General features: G+C 45.2%; 13 non-coding genes and 1 pseudogene across 13 annotated transcripts; all 14 read left to right on the top strand.

Moving 5' to 3' along the window:
* The first annotated feature begins 902 nt into the window (after positions 1-902).
* On the top strand, positions 903-1,093 carry LOC141210110 (U2 spliceosomal RNA). Its single transcript, XR_012280288.1, has one exon. It is a non-coding gene; the product is annotated as a U2 spliceosomal RNA (small nuclear RNA).
* A 1,119-nt stretch (positions 1,094-2,212) lies between these two features.
* Positions 2,213-2,403, top strand: LOC141209526 (U2 spliceosomal RNA). Its single transcript, XR_012279719.1, has one exon. It is a non-coding gene; the product is annotated as a U2 spliceosomal RNA (small nuclear RNA).
* Positions 2,404-3,520: 1,117 nt separating this feature from the next.
* On the top strand, positions 3,521-3,711 carry LOC141209525 (U2 spliceosomal RNA). The gene has a single exon (XR_012279718.1). It is a non-coding gene; the product is annotated as a U2 spliceosomal RNA (small nuclear RNA).
* Positions 3,712-4,831: 1,120 nt separating this feature from the next.
* Positions 4,832-5,022, top strand: LOC141210293 (U2 spliceosomal RNA). Its single transcript, XR_012280466.1, has one exon. It is a non-coding gene; the product is annotated as a U2 spliceosomal RNA (small nuclear RNA).
* A 1,121-nt stretch (positions 5,023-6,143) lies between these two features.
* LOC141209879 (U2 spliceosomal RNA) lies at positions 6,144-6,334 on the top strand. The gene has a single exon (XR_012280067.1). It is a non-coding gene; the product is annotated as a U2 spliceosomal RNA (small nuclear RNA).
* Positions 6,335-7,451: 1,117 nt separating this feature from the next.
* On the top strand, positions 7,452-7,642 carry LOC141209522 (U2 spliceosomal RNA). Its single transcript, XR_012279716.1, has one exon. It is a non-coding gene; the product is annotated as a U2 spliceosomal RNA (small nuclear RNA).
* A 1,118-nt stretch (positions 7,643-8,760) lies between these two features.
* Positions 8,761-8,951, top strand: LOC141209521 (U2 spliceosomal RNA). Its single transcript, XR_012279715.1, has one exon. It is a non-coding gene; the product is annotated as a U2 spliceosomal RNA (small nuclear RNA).
* A 1,120-nt stretch (positions 8,952-10,071) lies between these two features.
* LOC141209520 (U2 spliceosomal RNA) lies at positions 10,072-10,262 on the top strand. Its single transcript, XR_012279714.1, has one exon. It is a non-coding gene; the product is annotated as a U2 spliceosomal RNA (small nuclear RNA).
* A 1,120-nt stretch (positions 10,263-11,382) lies between these two features.
* Positions 11,383-11,573, top strand: LOC141209519 (U2 spliceosomal RNA). Its single transcript, XR_012279713.1, has one exon. It is a non-coding gene; the product is annotated as a U2 spliceosomal RNA (small nuclear RNA).
* Positions 11,574-12,686: 1,113 nt separating this feature from the next.
* LOC141209518 (U2 spliceosomal RNA) lies at positions 12,687-12,877 on the top strand. The gene has a single exon (XR_012279712.1). It is a non-coding gene; the product is annotated as a U2 spliceosomal RNA (small nuclear RNA).
* Positions 12,878-13,993: 1,116 nt separating this feature from the next.
* Positions 13,994-14,136, top strand: LOC141210747 (U2 spliceosomal RNA; annotated as a pseudogene).
* Positions 14,137-14,442: 306 nt separating this feature from the next.
* LOC141210555 (U2 spliceosomal RNA) lies at positions 14,443-14,635 on the top strand. Its single transcript, XR_012280713.1, has one exon. It is a non-coding gene; the product is annotated as a U2 spliceosomal RNA (small nuclear RNA).
* A 1,123-nt stretch (positions 14,636-15,758) lies between these two features.
* On the top strand, positions 15,759-15,949 carry LOC141209517 (U2 spliceosomal RNA). The gene has a single exon (XR_012279711.1). It is a non-coding gene; the product is annotated as a U2 spliceosomal RNA (small nuclear RNA).
* Positions 15,950-17,069: 1,120 nt separating this feature from the next.
* LOC141210471 (U2 spliceosomal RNA) lies at positions 17,070-17,260 on the top strand. Its single transcript, XR_012280639.1, has one exon. It is a non-coding gene; the product is annotated as a U2 spliceosomal RNA (small nuclear RNA).
* Positions 17,261-18,062: the final 802 nt, after the last annotated feature.

Below are 18,062 nucleotides of genomic sequence, written 5' to 3'. Positions count from 1 at the left end.
TATCTATCTAGCTCTCCCTCTATACTTCCTTTTGGATAAACAGACATATTAGGCAAGCATTTTGGAGCTTTCACCTAAATAACTACAGGTGGTGAGATAAGCTGCACAATATAATTGACCTTTCAGTATATTGTTGCACACACACCATCTATTTAGCAAATGCCCTTGTTATCAACAGCAGCCTTTTAAACTCACCTGAGCTAACAGGTATGTGAGCTGGTTACTCTGCTGCGCTTAAAATTTCTTTTTTGGTTTGCTACAATGCCTTTTCTGAAACGTTGTCTCCCTCTGCTGGAACACTGACTTCTTTCATTTAATGCCTGCAGACTATAAAAGAGAAACCAACCCAAAAAGTTTGGTTGATTAGTCTGTGGCATTCTTTTAAACTGTTGCTTATGGCGGTCTCTGTGAGCTTCTCAGTGACATTCAGCCATCCAGGTATCCCGCCTGCAGTAGACGGAATGTGGCAATGGAACGCTGGCTGCGCGTGTCATAATAGGCTCTGAGCCTTTATATACCTGCGCACAGCAGCAGCCACCTTCAGTCTGCTGCTGGACAGCCAGCAGCAGCAGCAGCAGGAGAGGTAATTAATCAGCAACCCTCCTGCTAAGCGTAGACAGCTGCTCGTTCCACCCCCCCCCCGCCTTAATTGGTTCTCCTCCCTTCCAACGGTGTTGAGGCGGGTGGGAACAGCCGGGGGTTGAGGGTACTGTGCTAAAAGAGGTGGAGTTATGCAGATCTAAAACGCGTGGATTGCAGCAGCAGCAAGCCGAAAAGTGCAGGCATGTGAGGGATCTAGAGGTTGACAGCATGTCTTCTTAACGGGAGTCCAGGTGGCCATCTCCACAAATGGACTTTTCAGAATCCTTGGGTGGCACCGTAGTCGGAAACCAATTCTGGTTATCGCTTCTCGGCCTTTTGGCTAAGATCAAGTGTAGTATCTGTTCTTATCAGTTTAATATCTGATACATCCCCTATCTGGGGACCATATATTAAATGGATTTTTAGAACAGGGAGATGGAAAAAGAGCTTGCTCTGTCCACTCCACGCATTGACCTGGTATTGCAGTATCTCCAGGACCGGTGCACCCCTTCTTTAATGCAGTTTCTAAAATCAGAAAGAATTGAATTCAATGCTTTTTGTTCATTTTGCTTGTTTGTCGGATTTTGGGATGGACTCTTTGGCTTTGCTTTTCTTCTCCTCATTGGATTTTTCATGTTAAAAGTTGCAGAAGCCAGATGACAAGCTCATTTTGGTTCAACTTCAGCAACTGTGCATTGCATTGCCATGTAATGTAATGTAATGCAATGCTATCTATCTAGCTCTCCCTCTATACTTCCTTTTGGATAAACAGACATATTAGGCAAGCATTTTGGAGCTTTCACCTAAATAACTACAGGTGGTGAGATAAGCTGCACAATATAATTGACCTTTCAGTATATTGTTGCACACACACCATCTATTTAGCAAATGCCCTTGTTATCAACAGCAGCCTTTTAAACTCACCTGAGCTAACAGGTATGTGAGCTGGTTACTCTGCTGCGCTTAAAATTTCTTTTTTGGTTTGCTACAATGCCTTTTCTGAAACGTTGTCTCCCTCTGCTGGAACACTGACTTCTTTCATTTAATGCCTGCAGACTATAAAAGAGAAACCAACCCAAAAAGTTTGGTTGATTAGTCTGTGGCATTCTTTTAAACTGTTGCTTATGGCGGTCTCTGTGAGATTCTCAGTGACATTCAGCCATCCAGGTATCCCGCCTGCAGTAGACGGAATGTGGCAATGGAACGCTGGCTGCGCGTGTCATAATAGGCTCTGAGCCTTTATATACCTGCGCACAGCAGCAGCCACCTTCAGTCTGCTGCTGGACAGCCAGCAGCAGCAGCAGCAGGAGAGGTAATTAATCAGCAACCCTCCTGCTAAGCGTAGACAGCTGCTCGTTCCACCCCCCCCCGCCTTAATTGGTTCTCCTCCCTTCCAACGGTGCTGAGGCGGGTGGGAACAGCCGGGGGTTGAGGGTACTGTGCTAAAAGAGGTGGAGTTATGCAGATCTAAAACGCGTGGATTGCAGCAGCAGCAAGCCGAAAAGTGCAGGCATGTGAGGGATCTAGAGGTTGACAGCATGTCTTCTTAACGGGAGTCCAGGTGGCCATCTCCACAAATGGACTTTTCAGAATCCTTGGGTGGCACCGTAGTCGGAAACCAATTCTGGTTATCGCTTCTCGGCCTTTTGGCTAAGATCAAGTGTAGTATCTGTTCTTATCAGTTTAATATCTGATACGTCCCCTATCTGGGGACCATATATTAAATGGATTTTTAGAACAGGGAGATGGAAAAAGAGCTTGCTCTGTCCACTCCACGCATTGACCTGGTATTGCAGTATCTCCAGGACCGGTGCACCCCTTCTTTAATGCAGTTTCTAAAATCAGAAAGAATTGAATTCAATGCTTTTTGTTCATTTTGCTTGTTTGTCGGATTTTGGGATGGACTCTTTGGCTTTGCTTTTCTTCTCCTCATTGGATTTTTCATGTTAAAAGTTGCAGAAGCCAGATGACAAGCTCATTTTGGTTCAACTTCAGCAACTGTGCATTGCATTGCCATGTAATGTAATGTAATGCAATGCTATCTATCTAGCTCTCCCTCTATACTTCCTTTTGGATAAACAGACATATTAGGCAAGCATTTTGGAGCTTTCACCTAAATAACTACAGGTGGTGAGATAAGCTGCACAATATCATTGACCTTTCAGTATATTGTTGCACACACACCATCTATTTAGCAAATGCCCTTGTTATCAACAGCAGCCTTTTAAACTCACCTGAGCTAACAGGTATGTGAGCTGGTTACTCTGCTGCGCTTAAAATTTCTTTTTTGGTTTGCTACAATGCCTTTTCTGAAACGTTGTCTCCCTCTGCTGGAACACTGACTTCTTTCATTTAATGCCTGCAGACTATAAAAGAGAAACCAACCCAAAAAGTTTGGTTGATTAGTCTGTGGCATTCTTTTAAACTGTTGCTTATGGCGGTCTCTGTGAGCTTCTCAGTGACATTCAGCCATCCAGGTATCCCGCCTGCAGTAGACGGAATGTGGCAATGGAACGCTGGCTGCGCGTGTCATAATAGGCTCTGAGCCTTTATATACCTGCGCACAGCAGCAGCCACCTTCAGTCTGCTGCTGGACAGCCAGCAGCAGCAGCAGGAGAGGTAATTAATCAGCAACCCTCCTGCTAAGGGTAGACAGCTGCTCGTTCCACCCCCCCCCCGCCTTAATTGGTTCTCCTCCCTTCCAACGGTGTTGAGGCGGGTGGGAACAGCCGGGGGTTGAGGGTACTGTGCTAAAAGAGGTGGAGTTATGCAGATCTAAAACGCGTGGATTGCAGCAGCAGCAAGCCGAAAAGTGCAGGCATGTGAGGGATCTAGAGGTTGACAGCATGTCTTCTTAACGGGAGTCCAGGTGGCCATCTCCACAAATGGACTTTTCAGAATCCTTGGGTGGCACCGTAGTCGGAAACCAATTCTGGTTATCGCTTCTCGGCCTTTTGGCTAAGATCAAGTGTAGTATCTGTTCTTATCAGTTTAATATCTGATACGTCCCCTATCTGGGGACCATATATTAAATGGATTTTTAGAACAGGGAGATGGAAAAAGAGCTTGCTCTGTCCACTCCACGCATTGACCTGGTATTGCAGTATCTCCAGGACCGGTGCACCCCTTCTTTAATGCAGTTTCTAAAATCAGAAAGAATTGAATTCAATGCTTTTTGTTCATTTTGCTTGTTTGTCGGATTTTGGGATGGACTCTTTGGCTTTGCTTTTCTTCTCCTCATTGGATTTTTCATGTTAAAAGTTGCAGAAGCCAGATGACAAGCTCATTTTGGTTCAACTTCAGCAACTGTGCATTGCATTGCCATGTAATGTAATGTAATGCAATGCTATCTATCTAGCTCTCCCTCTATACTTCCTTTTGGATAAACAGACATATTAGGCAAGCATTTTGGAGCTTTCACCTAAATAACTACAGGTGGTGAGATAAGCTGCACAATATAATTGACCTTTCAGTATATTGTTGCACACACACCATCTATTTAGCAAATGCCCTTGTTATCAACAGCAGCCTTTTAAACTCACCTGAGCTAACAGGTATGTGAGCTGGTTACTCTGCTGCGCTTAAAATTTCTTTTTTGGTTTGCTACAATGCCTTTTCTGAAACGTTGTCTCCCTCTGCTGGAACACTGACTTCTTTCATTTAATGCCTGCAGACTATAAAAGAGAAACCAACCCAAAAAGTTTGGTTGATTAGTCTGTGGCATTCTTTTAAACTGTTGCTTATGGCGGTCTCTGTGAGCTTCTCAGTGACATTCAGCCATCCAGGTATCCCGCCTGCAGTAGACGGAATGTGGCAATGGAACGCTGGCTGCGCGTGTCATAATAGGCTCTGAGCCTTTATATACCTGCGCACAGCAGCAGCCACCTTCAGTCTGCTGCTGGACAGCCAGCAGCAGCAGCAGCAGGAGAGGTAATTAATCAGCAACCCTCCTGCTAAGGGTAGACAGCTGCTCGTTCCACCCCCCCCCCGCCTTAATTGGTTCTCCTCCCTTCCAACGGTGTTGAGGCGGGTGGGAACAGCCGGGGGTTGAGGGTACTGTGCTAAAAGAGGTGGAGTTATGCAGATCTAAAACGCGTGGATTGCAGCAGCAGCAAGCCGAAAAGTGCAGGCATGTGAGGGATCTAGAGGTTGACAGCATGTCTTCTTAACGGGAGTCCAGGTGGCCATCTCCACAAATGGACTTTTCAGAATCCTTGGGTGGCACCGTAGTCGGAAACCAATTCTGGTTATCGCTTCTCGGCCTTTTGGCTAAGATCAAGTGTAGTATCTGTTCTTATCAGTTTAATATCTGATACGTCCCCTATCTGGGGACCATATATTAAATGGATTTTTAGAACAGGGAGATGGAAAAAGAGCTTGCTCTGTCCACTCCACGCATTGACCTGGTATTGCAGTATCTACAGGACCGGTGCACCCCTTCTTTAATGCAGTTTCTAAAATCAGAAAGAATTGAATTCAATGCTTTTTGTTCATTTTGCTTGTTTGTCGGATTTTGGGATGGACTCTTTGGCTTTGCTTTTCTTCTCCTCATTGGATTTTTCATGTTAAAAGTTGCAGAAGCCAGATGACAAGCTCATTTTGGTTCAACTTCAGCAACTGTGCATTGCATTGCCATGTAATGTAATGTAATGCAATGCTATCTATCTAGCTCTCCCTCTATACTTCCTTTTGGATAAACAGACATATTAGGCAAGCATTTTGGAGCTTTCACCTAAATAACTACAGGTGGTGAGATAAGCTGCACAATATAATTGACCTTTCAGTATATTGTTGCACACACACCATCTATTTAGCAAATGCCCTTGTTATCAACAGCAGCCTTTTAAACTCACCTGAGCTAACAGGTATGTGAGCTGGTTACTCTGCTGCGCTTAAAATTTCTTTTTTGGTTTGCTACAATGCCTTTTCTGAAACGTTGTCTCCCTCTGCTGGAACACTGACTTCTTTCATTTAATGCCTGCAGACTATAAAAGAGAAACCAACCCAAAAAGTTTGGTTGATTAGTCTGTGGCATTCTTTTAAACTGTTGCTTATGGCGGTCTCTGTGAGCTTCTCAGTGACATTCAGCCATCCAGGTATCCCGCCTGCAGTAGACGGAATGTGGCAATGGAACGCTGGCTGCGCGTGTCATAATAGGCTCTGAGCCTTTATATACCTGCGCACAGCAGCAGCCACCTTCAGTCTGCTGCTGGACAGCCAGCAGCAGCAGCAGCAGGAGAGGTAATTAATCAGCAACCCTCCTGCTAAGGGTAGACAGCTGCTCGTTCCACCCCCCCCCCCGCCTTAATTGGTTCTCCTCCCTTCCAACGGTGTTGAGGCGGGTGGGAACAGCCGGGGGTTGAGGGTACTGTGCTAAAAGAGGTGGAGTTATGCAGATCTAAAACGCGTGGATTGCAGCAGCAGCAAGCCGAAAAGTGCAGGCATGTGAGGGATCTAGAGGTTGACAGCATGTCTTCTTAACGGGAGTCCAGGTGGCCATCTCCACAAATGGACTTTTCAGAATCCTTGGGTGGCACCGTAGTCGGAAACCAATTCTGGTTATCGCTTCTCGGCCTTTTGGCTAAGATCAAGTGTAGTATCTGTTCTTATCAGTTTAATATCTGATACGTCCCCTATCTGGGGACCATATATTAAATGGATTTTTAGAACAGGGAGATGGAAAAAGAGCTTGCTCTGTCCACTCCATGCATTGACCTGGTATTGCAGTATCTCCAGGACCGGTGCACCCCTTCTTTAATGCAGTTTCTAAAATCAGAAAGAATTGAATTCAATGCTTTTTGTTCATTTTGCTTGTTTGTCGGATTTTGGGATGGACTCTTTGGCTTTGCTTTTCTTCTCCTCATTGGATTTTTCATGCTAAAAGTTGCAGAAGCCAGATGACAAGCTCATTTTGGTTCAACTTCAGCAACTGTGCATTGCATTGCCATGTAATGTAATGTAATGCAATGCTATCTATCTAGCTCTCCCTCTATACTTCCTTTTGGATAAACAGACATATTAGGCAAGCATTTTGGAGCTTTCACCTAAATAACTACAGGTGGTGAGATAAGCTGCACAATATCATTGACCTTTCAGTATATTGTTGCACACACACCATCTATTTAGCAAATGCCCTTGTTATCAACAGCAGCCTTTTAAACTCACCTGAGCTAACAGGTATGTGAGCTGGTTACTCTGCTGCGCTTAAAATTTCTTTTTTGGTTTGCTACAATGCCTTTTCTGAAACGTTGTCTCCCTCTGCTGGAACACTGACTTCTTTCATTTAATGCCTGCAGACTATAAAAGAGAAACCAACCCAAAAAGTTTGGTTGATTAGTCTGTGGCATTCTTTTAAACTGTTGCTTATGGCGGTCTCTGTGAGCTTCTCAGTGACATTCAGCCATCCAGGTATCCCGCCTGCAGTAGACGGAATGTGGCAATGGAACGCTGGCTGCGCGTGTCATAATAGGCTCTGAGCCTTTATATACCTGCGCACAGCAGCAGCCACCTTCAGTCTGCTGCTGGACAGCCAGCAGCAGCAGCAGCAGGAGAGGTAATTAATCAGCAACCCTCCTGCTAAGGGTAGACAGCTGCTCGTTCCACCCCCCCGCCTTAATTGGTTCTCCTCCCTTCCAACGGTGTTGAGGCGGGTGGGAACAGCCGGGGGTTGAGGGTACTGTGCTAAAAGAGGTGGAGTTATGCAGATCTAAAACGCGTGGATTGCAGCAGCAGCAAGCCGAAAAGTGCAGGCATGTGAGGGATCTAGAGGTTGACAGCATGTCTTCTTAACGGGAGTCCAGGTGGCCATCTCCACAAATGGACTTTTCAGAATCCTTGGGTGGCACCGTAGTCGGAAACCAATTCTGGTTATCGCTTCTCGGCCTTTTGGCTAAGATCAAGTGTAGTATCTGTTCTTATCAGTTTAATATCTGATACGTCCCCTATCTGGGGACCATATATTAAATGGATTTTTAGAACAGGGAGATGGAAAAAGAGCTTGCTCTGTCCACTCCACGCATTGACCTGGTATTGCAGTATCTCCAGGACCGGTGCACCCCTTCTTTAATGCAGTTTCTAAAATCAGAAAGAATTGAATTCAATGCTTTTTGTTCATTTTGCTTGTTTGTCGGATTTTGGGATGGACTCTTTGGCTTTGCTTTTCTTCTCCTCATTGGATTTTTCATGTTAAAAGTTGCAGAAGCCAGATGACAAGCTCATTTTGGTTCAACTTCAGCAACTGTGCATTGCATTGCCATGTAATGTAATGTAATGCAATGCTATCTATCTAGCTCTCCCTCTATACTTCCTTTTGGATAAACAGACATATTAGGCAAGCATTTTGGAGCTTTCACCTAAATAACTACAGGTGGTGAGATAAGCTGCACAATATAATTGACCTTTCAGTATATTGTTGCACACACACCATCTATTTAGCAAATGCCCTTGTTATCAACAGCAGCCTTTTAAACTCACCTGAGCTAACAGGTATGTGAGCTGGTTACTCTGCTGTGCTTAAAATTTCTTTTTTGGTTTGCTACAATGCCTTTTCTGAAACGTTGTCTCCCTCTGCTGGAACACTGACTTCTTTCATTTAATGCCTGCAGACTATAAAAGAGAAACCAACCCAAAAAGTTTGGTTGATTAGTCTGTGGCATTCTTTTAAACTGTTGCTTATGGCGGTCTCTGTGAGCTTCTCAGTGACATTCAGCCATCCAGGCCTGCAGTAGACGGAATGTGGCAATGGAACGCTGGCTGCGCGTGTCATAATAGGCTCTGAGCCTTTATATACCTGCGCACAGCAGCAGCCACCTTCAGTCTGCTGCTGGACAGCCAGCAGCAGCAGCAGCAGGAGAGGTAATTAATCAGCAACCCTCCTGCTAAGGGTAGACAGCTGCTCGTTCCACCCCCCCCCCCCCCCGCCTTAATTGGTTCTCCTCCCTTCCAACGGTGTTGAGGCGGGTGGGAACAGCCGGGGGTTGAGGGTACTGTGCTAAAAGAGGTGGAGTTATGCAGATCTAAAACGCGTGGATTGCAGCAGCAGCAAGCCGAAAAGTGCAGGCATGTGAGGGATCTAGAGGTTGACAGCATGTCTTCTTAACGGGAGTCCAGGTGGCCATCTCCACAAATGGACTTTTCAGAATCCTTGGGTGGCACCGTAGTCGGAAACCAATTCTGGTTATCGCTTCTCGGCCTTTTGGCTAAGATCAAGTGTAGTATCTGTTCTTATCAGTTTAATATCTGATACGTCCCCTATCTGGGGACCATATATTAAATGGATTTTTAGAACAGGGAGATGGAAAAAGAGCTTGCTCTGTCCACTCCACGCATTGACCTGGTATTGCAGTATCTCCAGGACCGGTGCACCCCTTCTTTAATGCAGTTTCTAAAATCAGAAAGAATTGAATTCAATGCTTTTTGTTCATTTTGCTTGTTTGTCGGATTTTGGGATGGACTCTTTGGCTTTGCTTTTCTTCTCCTCATTGGATTTTTCATGTTAAAAGTTGCAGAAGCCAGATGACAAGCTCATTTTGGTTCAACTTCAGCAACTGTGCATTGCATTGCCATGTAATGTAATGTAATGCAATGCTATCTATCTAGCTCTCCCTCTATACTTCCTTTTGGATAAACAGACATATTAGGCAAGCATTTTGGAGCTTTCACCTAAATAACTACAGGTGGTGAGATAAGCTGCACAATATAATTGACCTTTCAGTATATTGTGGCACACACACCATCTATTTAGCAAATGCCCTTGTTATCAACAGCAGCCTTTTAAACTCACCTGAGCTAACAGGTATGTGAGCTGGTTACTCTGCTGCGCTTAAAATTTCTTTTTTGGTTTGCTACAATGCCTTTTCTGAAACGTTGTCTCCCTCTGCTGGAACACTGACTTCTTTCATTTAATGCCTGCAGACTATAAAAGAGAAACCAACCCAAAAAGTTTGGTTGATTAGTCTGTGGCATTCTTTTAAACTGTTGCTTATGGCGGTCTCTGTGAGCTTCTCAGTGACATTCAGCCATCCAGGTATCCCGCCTGCAGTAGACGGAATGTGGCAATGGAACGCTGGCTGCGCGTGTCATAATAGGCTCTGAGCCTTTATATACCTGCGCACAGCAGCAGCCACCTTCAGTCTGCTGCTGGACAGCCAGCAGCAGCAGCAGCAGGAGAGGTAATTAATCAGCAACCCTCCTGCTAAGGGTAGACAGCTGCTCGTTCCACCCCCCCCCCGCCTTAATTGGTTCTCCTCCCTTCCAACGGTGTTGAGGCGGGTGGGAACAGCCGGGGGTTGAGGGTACTGTGCTAAAAGAGGTGGAGTTATGCAGATCTAAAACGCGTGGATTGCAGCAGCAGCAAGCCGAAAAGTGCAGGCATGTGAGGGATCTAGAGGTTGACAGCATGTCTTCTTAACGGGAGTCCAGGTGGCCATCTCCACAAATGGACTTTTCAGAATCCTTGGGTGGCACCGTAGTCGGAAACCAATTCTGGTTATCGCTTCTCGGCCTTTTGGCTAAGATCAAGTGTAGTATCTGTTCTTATCAGTTTAATATCTGATACGTCCCCTATCTGGGGACCATATATTAAATGGATTTTTAGAACAGGGAGATGGAAAAAGAGCTTGCTCTGTCCACTCCACGCATTGACCTGGTATTGCAGTATCTCCAGGACCGGTGCACCCCTTCTTTAATGCAGTTTCTAAAATCAGAAAGAATTGAATTCAATGCTTTTTGTTCATTTTGCTTGTTTGTCGGATTTTGGGATGGACTCTTTGGCTTTGCTTTTCTTCTCCTCATTGGATTTTTCATGTTAAAAGTTGCAGAAGCCAGATGACAAGCTCATTTTGGTTCAACTTCAGCAACTGTGCATTGCATTGCCATGTAATGTAATGTAATGCAATGCTATCTATCAAGCTCTCCCTCTATACTTCCTTTTGGATAAACAGACATATTAGGCAAGCATTTTGGAGCTTTCACCTAAATAACTACAGGTGGTGAGATAAGCTGCACAATATAATTGACCTTTCAGTATATTGTTGCACACACACCATCTATTTAGCAAATGCCCTTGTTATCAACAGCAGCCTTTTAAACTCACCTGAGCTAACAGGTATGTGAGCTGGTTACTCTGCTGCACTTAAAATTTCTTTTTTGGTTTGCTACAATGCCTTTTCTGAAACGTTGTCTCCCTCTGCTGGAACACTGACTTCTTTCATTTAATGCCTGCAGACTATAAAAGAGAAACCAACCCAAAAAGTTTGGTTGATTAGTCTGTGGCATTCTTTTAAACTGTTGCTTATGGCGGTCTCTGTGAGCTTCTCAGTGACATTCAGCCATCCAGGTATCCCGCCTGCAGTAGACGGAATGTGGCAATGGAACGCTGGCTGCGCGTGTCATAATAGGCTCTGAGCCTTTATATACCTGCGCACAGCAGCAGCCACCTTCAGTCTGCTGCTGGACAGCCAGCAGCAGCAGCAGCAGGAGAGGTAATTAATCAGCAACCCTCCTGCTAAGGGTAGACAGCTGCTCGTTCCACCCCCCCCCCGCCTTAATTGGTTCTCCTCCCTTCCAACGGTGTTGAGGCGGGTGGGAACAGCCGGGGGTTGAGGGTACTGTGCTAAAAGAGGTGGAGTTATGCAGATCTAAAACGCGTGGATTGCAGCAGCAGCAAGCCGAAAAGTGCAGGCATGTGAGGGATCTAGAGGTTGACAGCATGTCTTCTTAACGGGAGTCCAGGTGGCCATCTCCACAAATGGACTTTTCAGAATCCTTGGGTGGCACCGTAGTCGGAAACCAATTCTGGTTATCGCTTCTCGGCCTTTTGGCTAAGATCAAGTGTAGTATCTGTTCTTATCAGTTTAATATCTGATACGTCCCCTATCTGGGGACCATATATTAAATGGATTTTTAGAACAGGGAGATGGAAAAAGAGCTTGCTCTGTCCACTCCACGCATTGACCTGGTATTGCAGTATCTCCAGGACCGGTGCACCCCTTCTTTAATGCAGTTTCTAAAATCAGAAAGAATTGAATTCAATGCTTTTTGTTCATTTTGCTTGTTTGTCGGATTTTGGGATGGACTCTTTGGCTTTGCTTTTCTTCTCCTCATTGGATTTTTCATGTTAAAAGTTGCAGAAGCCAGATGACAAGCTCATTTTGGTTCAACTTCAGCAACTGTGCATTGCATTGCCATGTAATGTAATGTAATGCAATGCTATCTATCTAGCTCTCCCTCTATACTTCCTTTTGGATAAACAGACATATTAGGCAAGCATTTTGGAGCTTTCACCTAAATAACTACAGGTGGTGAGATAAGCTGCACAATATAATTGACCTTTCAGTATATTGTTGCACACACACCATCTATTTAGCAAATGCCCTTGTTATCAACAGCAGCCTTTTAAACTCACCTGAGCTAACAGGTATGTGAGCTGGTTACTCTGCTGTGCTTAAAATTTCTTTTTTGGTTTGCTACAATGCCTTTTCTGAAACGTTGTCTCCCTCTGCTGGAACACTGACTTCTTTCATTTAATGCCTGCAGACTATAAAAGAGAAACCAACCCAAAAAGTTTGGTTGATTAGTCTGTGGCATTCTTTTAAACTGTTGCTTATGGCGGTCTCTGTGAGCTTCTCAGTGACATTCAGCCATCCAGGCCTGCAGTAGACGGAATGTGGCAATGGAACGCTGGCTGCGCGTGTCATAATAGGCTCTGAGCCTTTATATACCTGCGCACAGCAGCAGCCACCTTCAGTCTGCTGCTGGACAGCCAGCAGCAGCAGCAGCAGGAGAGGTAATTAATCAGCAACCCTCCTGCTAAGGGTAGACAGCTGCTCGTTCCACCCCCCCCCCGCCTTAATTGGTTCTCCTCCCTTCCAACGGTGTTGAGGCGGGTGGGAACAGCCGGGGGTTGAGGGTACTGTGCTAAAAGAGGTGGAGTTATGTAGATCTAAAACGCGTGGATTGCAGCAGCAGCAAGCCGAAAAGTGCAGGCATGTGAGGGATCTAGAGGTTGACAGCATGTCTTCTTAACGGGAGTCCAGGTGGCCATCTCCACAAATGGACTTTTCAGAATCCTTGGGTGGCACCGTAGTCGGAAACCAATTCTGGTTATCGCTTCTCGGCCTTTTGGCTAAGATCAAGTGTAGTATCTGTTCTTATCAGTTTAATATCTGATACGTCCCCTATCTGGGGACCATATATTAAATGGATTTTTAGAACAGGGAGATGGAAAAAGAGCTTGCTCTGTCCACTCCACGCATTGACCTGGTATTGCAGTATCTCCAGGACCGGTGCACCCCTTCTTTAATGCAGTTTCTAAAATCAGAAAGAATTGAATTCAATGCTTTTTGTTCATTTTGCTTGTTTGTCGGATTTTGGGATGGACTCTTTGGCTTTGCTTTTCTTCTCCTCATTGGATTTTTCATGTTAAAAGTTGCAGAAGCCAGATGACAAGCTCATTTTGGTTCAACTTCAGCAACTGTGCATTGCATTGCCATGTAATGTAATGTAATGCAATGCTATCTATCTAGCTCTCCCTCTATACTTCCTTTTGGATAAACAGACATATTAGGCAAGCATTTTGGAGCTTTCACCTAAATAACTACAGGTGGTGAGATAAGCTGCACAATATAATTGACCTTTCAGTATATTGTTGCACACACACCATCTATTTAGCAAATGCCCTTGTTATCAACAGCAGCCTTTTAAACTCACCTGAGCTAACAGGTATGTGAGCTGGTTACTCTGCTGCACTTAAAATTTCTTTTTTGGTTTGCTACAATGCCTTTTCTGAAACGTTGTCTCCCTCTGCTGGAACACTGACTTCTTTCATTTAATGCCTGCAGACTATAAAAGAGAAACCAACCCAAAAAGTTTGGTTGATTAGTCTGTGGCATTCTTTTAAACTGTTGCTTATGGCGGTCTCTGTGAGCTTCTCAGTGACATTCAGCCATCCAGGCCTGCAGTAGACGGAATGTGGCAATGGAACGCTGGCTGCGCGTGTCATAATAGGCTCTGAGCCTTTATATACCTGCGCACAGCAGCAGCCACCTTCAGTCTGCTGCTGGACAGCCAGCAGCAGCAGCAGCAGGAGAGGTAATTAATCAGCAACCCTCCTGCTAAGGGTAGACAGCTGCTCGTTCCACCCCCCCCCCCCCGCCTTAATTGGTTCTCCTCCCTTCCAACGGTGTTGAGGCGGGTGGGAACAGCCGGGGGTTGAGGGTACTGTGCTAAAAGAGGTGGAGTTATGCAGATCTAAAACGCGTGGATTGCAGCAGCAGCAAGCCGAAAAGTGCAGGCATGTGAGGGATCTAGAGGTTGACAGCATGTCTTCTTAACGGGAGTCCAGGTGGCCATCTCCACAAATGGACTTTTCAGAATCCTTGGGTGGCACCGTAGTCGGAAACCAATTCTGGTTATCGCTTCTCGGCCTTTTGGCTAAGATCAAGTGTAGTATCTGTTCGTTTGGGTCGCCAGGAACCGGCTCATCTTGAGGAGGGAGAGGATGTCCATCCAGGACTGCCGCAGGCTGATCCACAGCCTGCTCAGAGACTATTCCATCATGGACGGTCCGGAGGACGAGGACGAGGACTAAACCCCTCCTCCCCCTCTCCCCTTATGTGTCTTGTCTTTCAATAAAGCTTCGGGCCTGTGATTTTCCCCTCCCCATCCCCTTTTTCCCAATCCCCATCCCTTATCACGGTTCGTCGTACTGTATTGATTGACATGCTTTTTCTTTCAGATTGAGTGTTTTGTGTAGCATAGGGGTGTGATGTGTCTAGTTAGTGCGTCGTATCCTCATGCTATGTAAATATGATGTAGAATTCTGTGTGTACTGGGCTGCGGCACTGTACACTGTCTGTTAACTTATTTTTTGTGCTAATAAAAGATATATTCAATCAAAAAATCTGTTCTTATCAGTTTAATATCTGATACGTCCCCTATCTGGGGACCATATATTAAATGGATTTTTAGAACAGGGAGATGGAAAAAGAGCTTGCTCTGTCCACTCCACGCATTGACCTGGTATTGCAGTATCTCCAGGACCGGTGCACCCCTTCTTTAATGCAGTTTCTAAAATCAGAAAGAATTGAATTCAATGCTTTTTGTTCATTTTGCTTGTTTGTCGGATTTTGGGATGGACTCTTTGGCTTTGCTTTTCTTCTCCTCATTGGATTTTTCATGTTAAAAGTTGCAGAAGCCAGATGACAAGCTCATTTTGGTTCAACTTCAGCAACTGTGCATTGCATTGCCATGTAATGTAATGTAATGCAATGCTATCTATCTAGCTCTCCCTCTATACTTCCTTTTGGATAAACAGACATATTAGGCAAGCATTTTGGAGCTTTCACCTAAATAACTACAGGTGGTGAGATAAGCTGCACAATATAATTGACCTTTCAGTATATTGTTGCACACACACCATCTATTTAGCAAATGCCCTTGTTATCAACAGCAGCCTTTTAAACTCACCTAAGCTAACAGGTATGTGAGCTGGTTACTCTGCTGCGCTTAAAATTTCTTTTTTGGTTTGCTACAATGCCTTTTCTGAAACGTTGTCTCCCTCTGCTGGAACACTGACTTCTTTCATTTAATGCCTGCAGACTATAAAAGAGAAACCAACCCAAAAAGTTTGGTTGATTAGTCTGTGGCATTCTTTTAAACTGTTGCTTATGGCGGTCTCTGTGAGCTTCTCAGTGACATTCAGCCATCCAGGTATCCCGCCTGCAGTAGACGGAATGTGGCAATGGAACGCTGGCTGCGCGTGTCATAATAGGCTCTGAGCCTTTATATACCTGCGCACAGCAGCAGCCACCTTCAGTCTGCTGCTGGACAGCCAGCAGCAGCAGCAGCAGGAGAGGTAATTAATCAGCAACCCTCCTGCTAAGGGTAGACAGCTGCTCGTTCCACCCCCCCCCCCCCGCCTTAATTGGTTCTCCTCCCTTCCAACGGTGTTGAGGCGGGTGGGAACAGCCGGGGGTTGAGGGTACTGTGCTAAAAGAGGTGGAGTTATGCAGATCTAAAACGCGTGGATTGCAGCAGCAGCAAGCCGAAAAGTGCAGGCATGTGAGGGATCTAGAGGTTGACAGCATGTCTTCTTAACGGGAGTCCAGGTGGCCATCTCCACAAATGGACTTTTCAGAATCCTTGGGTGGCACCGTAGTCGGAAACCAATTCTGGTTATCGCTTCTCGGCCTTTTGGCTAAGATCAAGTGTAGTATCTGTTCTTATCAGTTTAATATCTGATACGTCCCCTATCTGGGGACCATATATTAAATGGATTTTTAGAACAGGGAGATGGAAAAAGAGCTTGCTCTGTCCACTCCACGCATTGACCTGGTATTGCAGTATCTCCAGGACCGGTGCACCCCTTCTTTAATGCAGTTTCTAAAATCAGAAAGAATTGAATTCAATGCTTTTTGTTCATTTTGCTTGTTTGTCGGATTTTGGGATGGACTCTTTGGCTTTGCTTTTCTTCTCCTCATTGGATTTTTCATGTTAAAAGTTGCAGAAGCCAGATGACAAGCTCATTTTGGTTCAACTTCAGCAACTGTGCATTGCATTGCCATGTAATGTAATGTAATGCAATGCTATCTATCTAGCTCTCCCTCTATACTTCCTTTTGGATAAACAGACATATTAGGCAAGCATTTTGGAGCTTTCACCTAAATAACTACAGGTGGTGAGATAAGCTGCACAATATAATTGACCTTTCAGTATATTGTTGCACACACACCATCTATTTAGCAAATGCCCTTGTTATCAACAGCAGCCTTTTAAACTCACCTGAGCTAACAGGTATGTGAGCTGGTTACTCTGCTGCGCTTAAAATTTCTTTTTTGGTTTGCTACAATGCCTTTTCTGAAACGTTGTCTCCCTCTGCTGGAACACTGACTTCTTTCATTTAATGCCTGCAGACTATAAAAGAGAAACCAACCCAAAAAGTTTGGTTGATTAGTCTGTGGCATTCTTTTAAACTGTTGCTTATGGCGGTCTCTGTGAGCTTCTCAGTGACATTCAGCCATCCAGGTATCCCGCCTGCAGTAGACGGAATGTGGCAATGGAACGCTGGCTGCGCGTGTCATAATAGGCTCTGAGCCTTTATATACCTGCGCACAGCAGCAGCCACCTTCAGTCTGCTGCTGGACAGCCAGCAGCAGCAGCAGCAGGAGAGGTAATTAATCAGCAACCCTCCTGCTAAGGGTAGACAGCTGCTCGTTCCACCCCCCCCCCGCCTTAATTGGTTCTCCTCCCTTCCAACGGTGTTGAGGCGGGTGGGAACAGCCGGGGGTTGAGGGTACTGTGCTAAAAGAGGTGGAGTTATGCAGATCTAAAACGCGTGGATTGCAGCAGCAGCAAGCCGAAAAGTGCAGGCATGTGAGGGATCTAGAGGTTGACAGCATGTCTTCTTAACGGGAGTCCAGGTGGCCATCTCCACAAATGGACTTTTCAGAATCCTTGGGTGGCACCGTAGTCGGAAACCAATTCTGGTTATCGCTTCTCGGCCTTTTGGCTAAGATCAAGTGTAGTATCTGTTCTTATCAGTTTAATATCTGATACGTCACCTATCTGGGGACCATATATTAAATGGATTTTTAGAACAGGGAGATGGAAAAATAGCTTGCTCTGTCCACTCCACGCATTGACCTGGTATTGCAGTATCTCCAGGACCGGTGCACCCCTTCTTTAATGCAGTTTCTAAAATCAGAAAGAATTGAATTCAATGCTTTTTGTTCATTTTGCTTGTTTGTCGGATTTTGGGATGGACTCTTTGGCTTTGCTTTTCTTCTCCTCATTGGATTTTTCATGTTAAAAGTTGCAGAAGCCAGATGACAAGCTCATTTTGGTTCAACTTCAGCAACTGTGCATTGCATTGCCATGTAATGTAATGTAATGCAATGCTATCTATCTAGCTCTCCCTCTATACTTCCTTTTGGATAAACAGACATATTAGGCAAGCATTTTGGAGCTTTCACCTAAATAACTACAGGTGGTGAGATAAGCTGCACAATATAATTGACCTTTCAGTATATTGTTGCACACACACCATCTATTTAGCAAATGCCCTTGTTATCAACAGCAGCCTTTTAAACTCACCTAAGCTAACAGGTATGTGAGCTGGTTACTCTGCTGCGCTTAAAATTTCTTTTTTGGTTTGCTACAATGCCTTTTCTGAAACGTTGTCTCCCTCTGCTGGAACACTGACTTCTTTCATTTAATGCCTGCAGACTATAAAAGAGAAACCAACCCAAAAAGTTTGGTTGATTAGTCTGTGGCATTCTTTTAAACTGTTGCTTATGGCGGTCTCTGTGAGCTTCTCAGTGACATTCAGCCATCCAGGTATCCCGCCTGCAGTAGACGGAATGTGGCAATGGAACGCTGGCTGCGCGTGTCATAATAGGCTCTGAGCCTTTATATACCTGCGCACAGCAGCAGCCACCTTCAGTCTGCTGCTGGACAGCCAGCAGCAGCAGCAGCAGGAGAGG

This window comes from Phyllobates terribilis, unplaced genomic scaffold (genome assembly GCF_046119375.1).
Source record: "Phyllobates terribilis strain yellow unplaced genomic scaffold, ASM4611937v1 Scaffold_169__1_contigs__length_4117513, whole genome shotgun sequence".
NCBI classification, from domain to species: domain Eukaryota; kingdom Metazoa; phylum Chordata; class Amphibia; order Anura; family Dendrobatidae; genus Phyllobates; species Phyllobates terribilis.
This window is presented reverse-complemented; position numbering and strand designations above follow the sequence as displayed.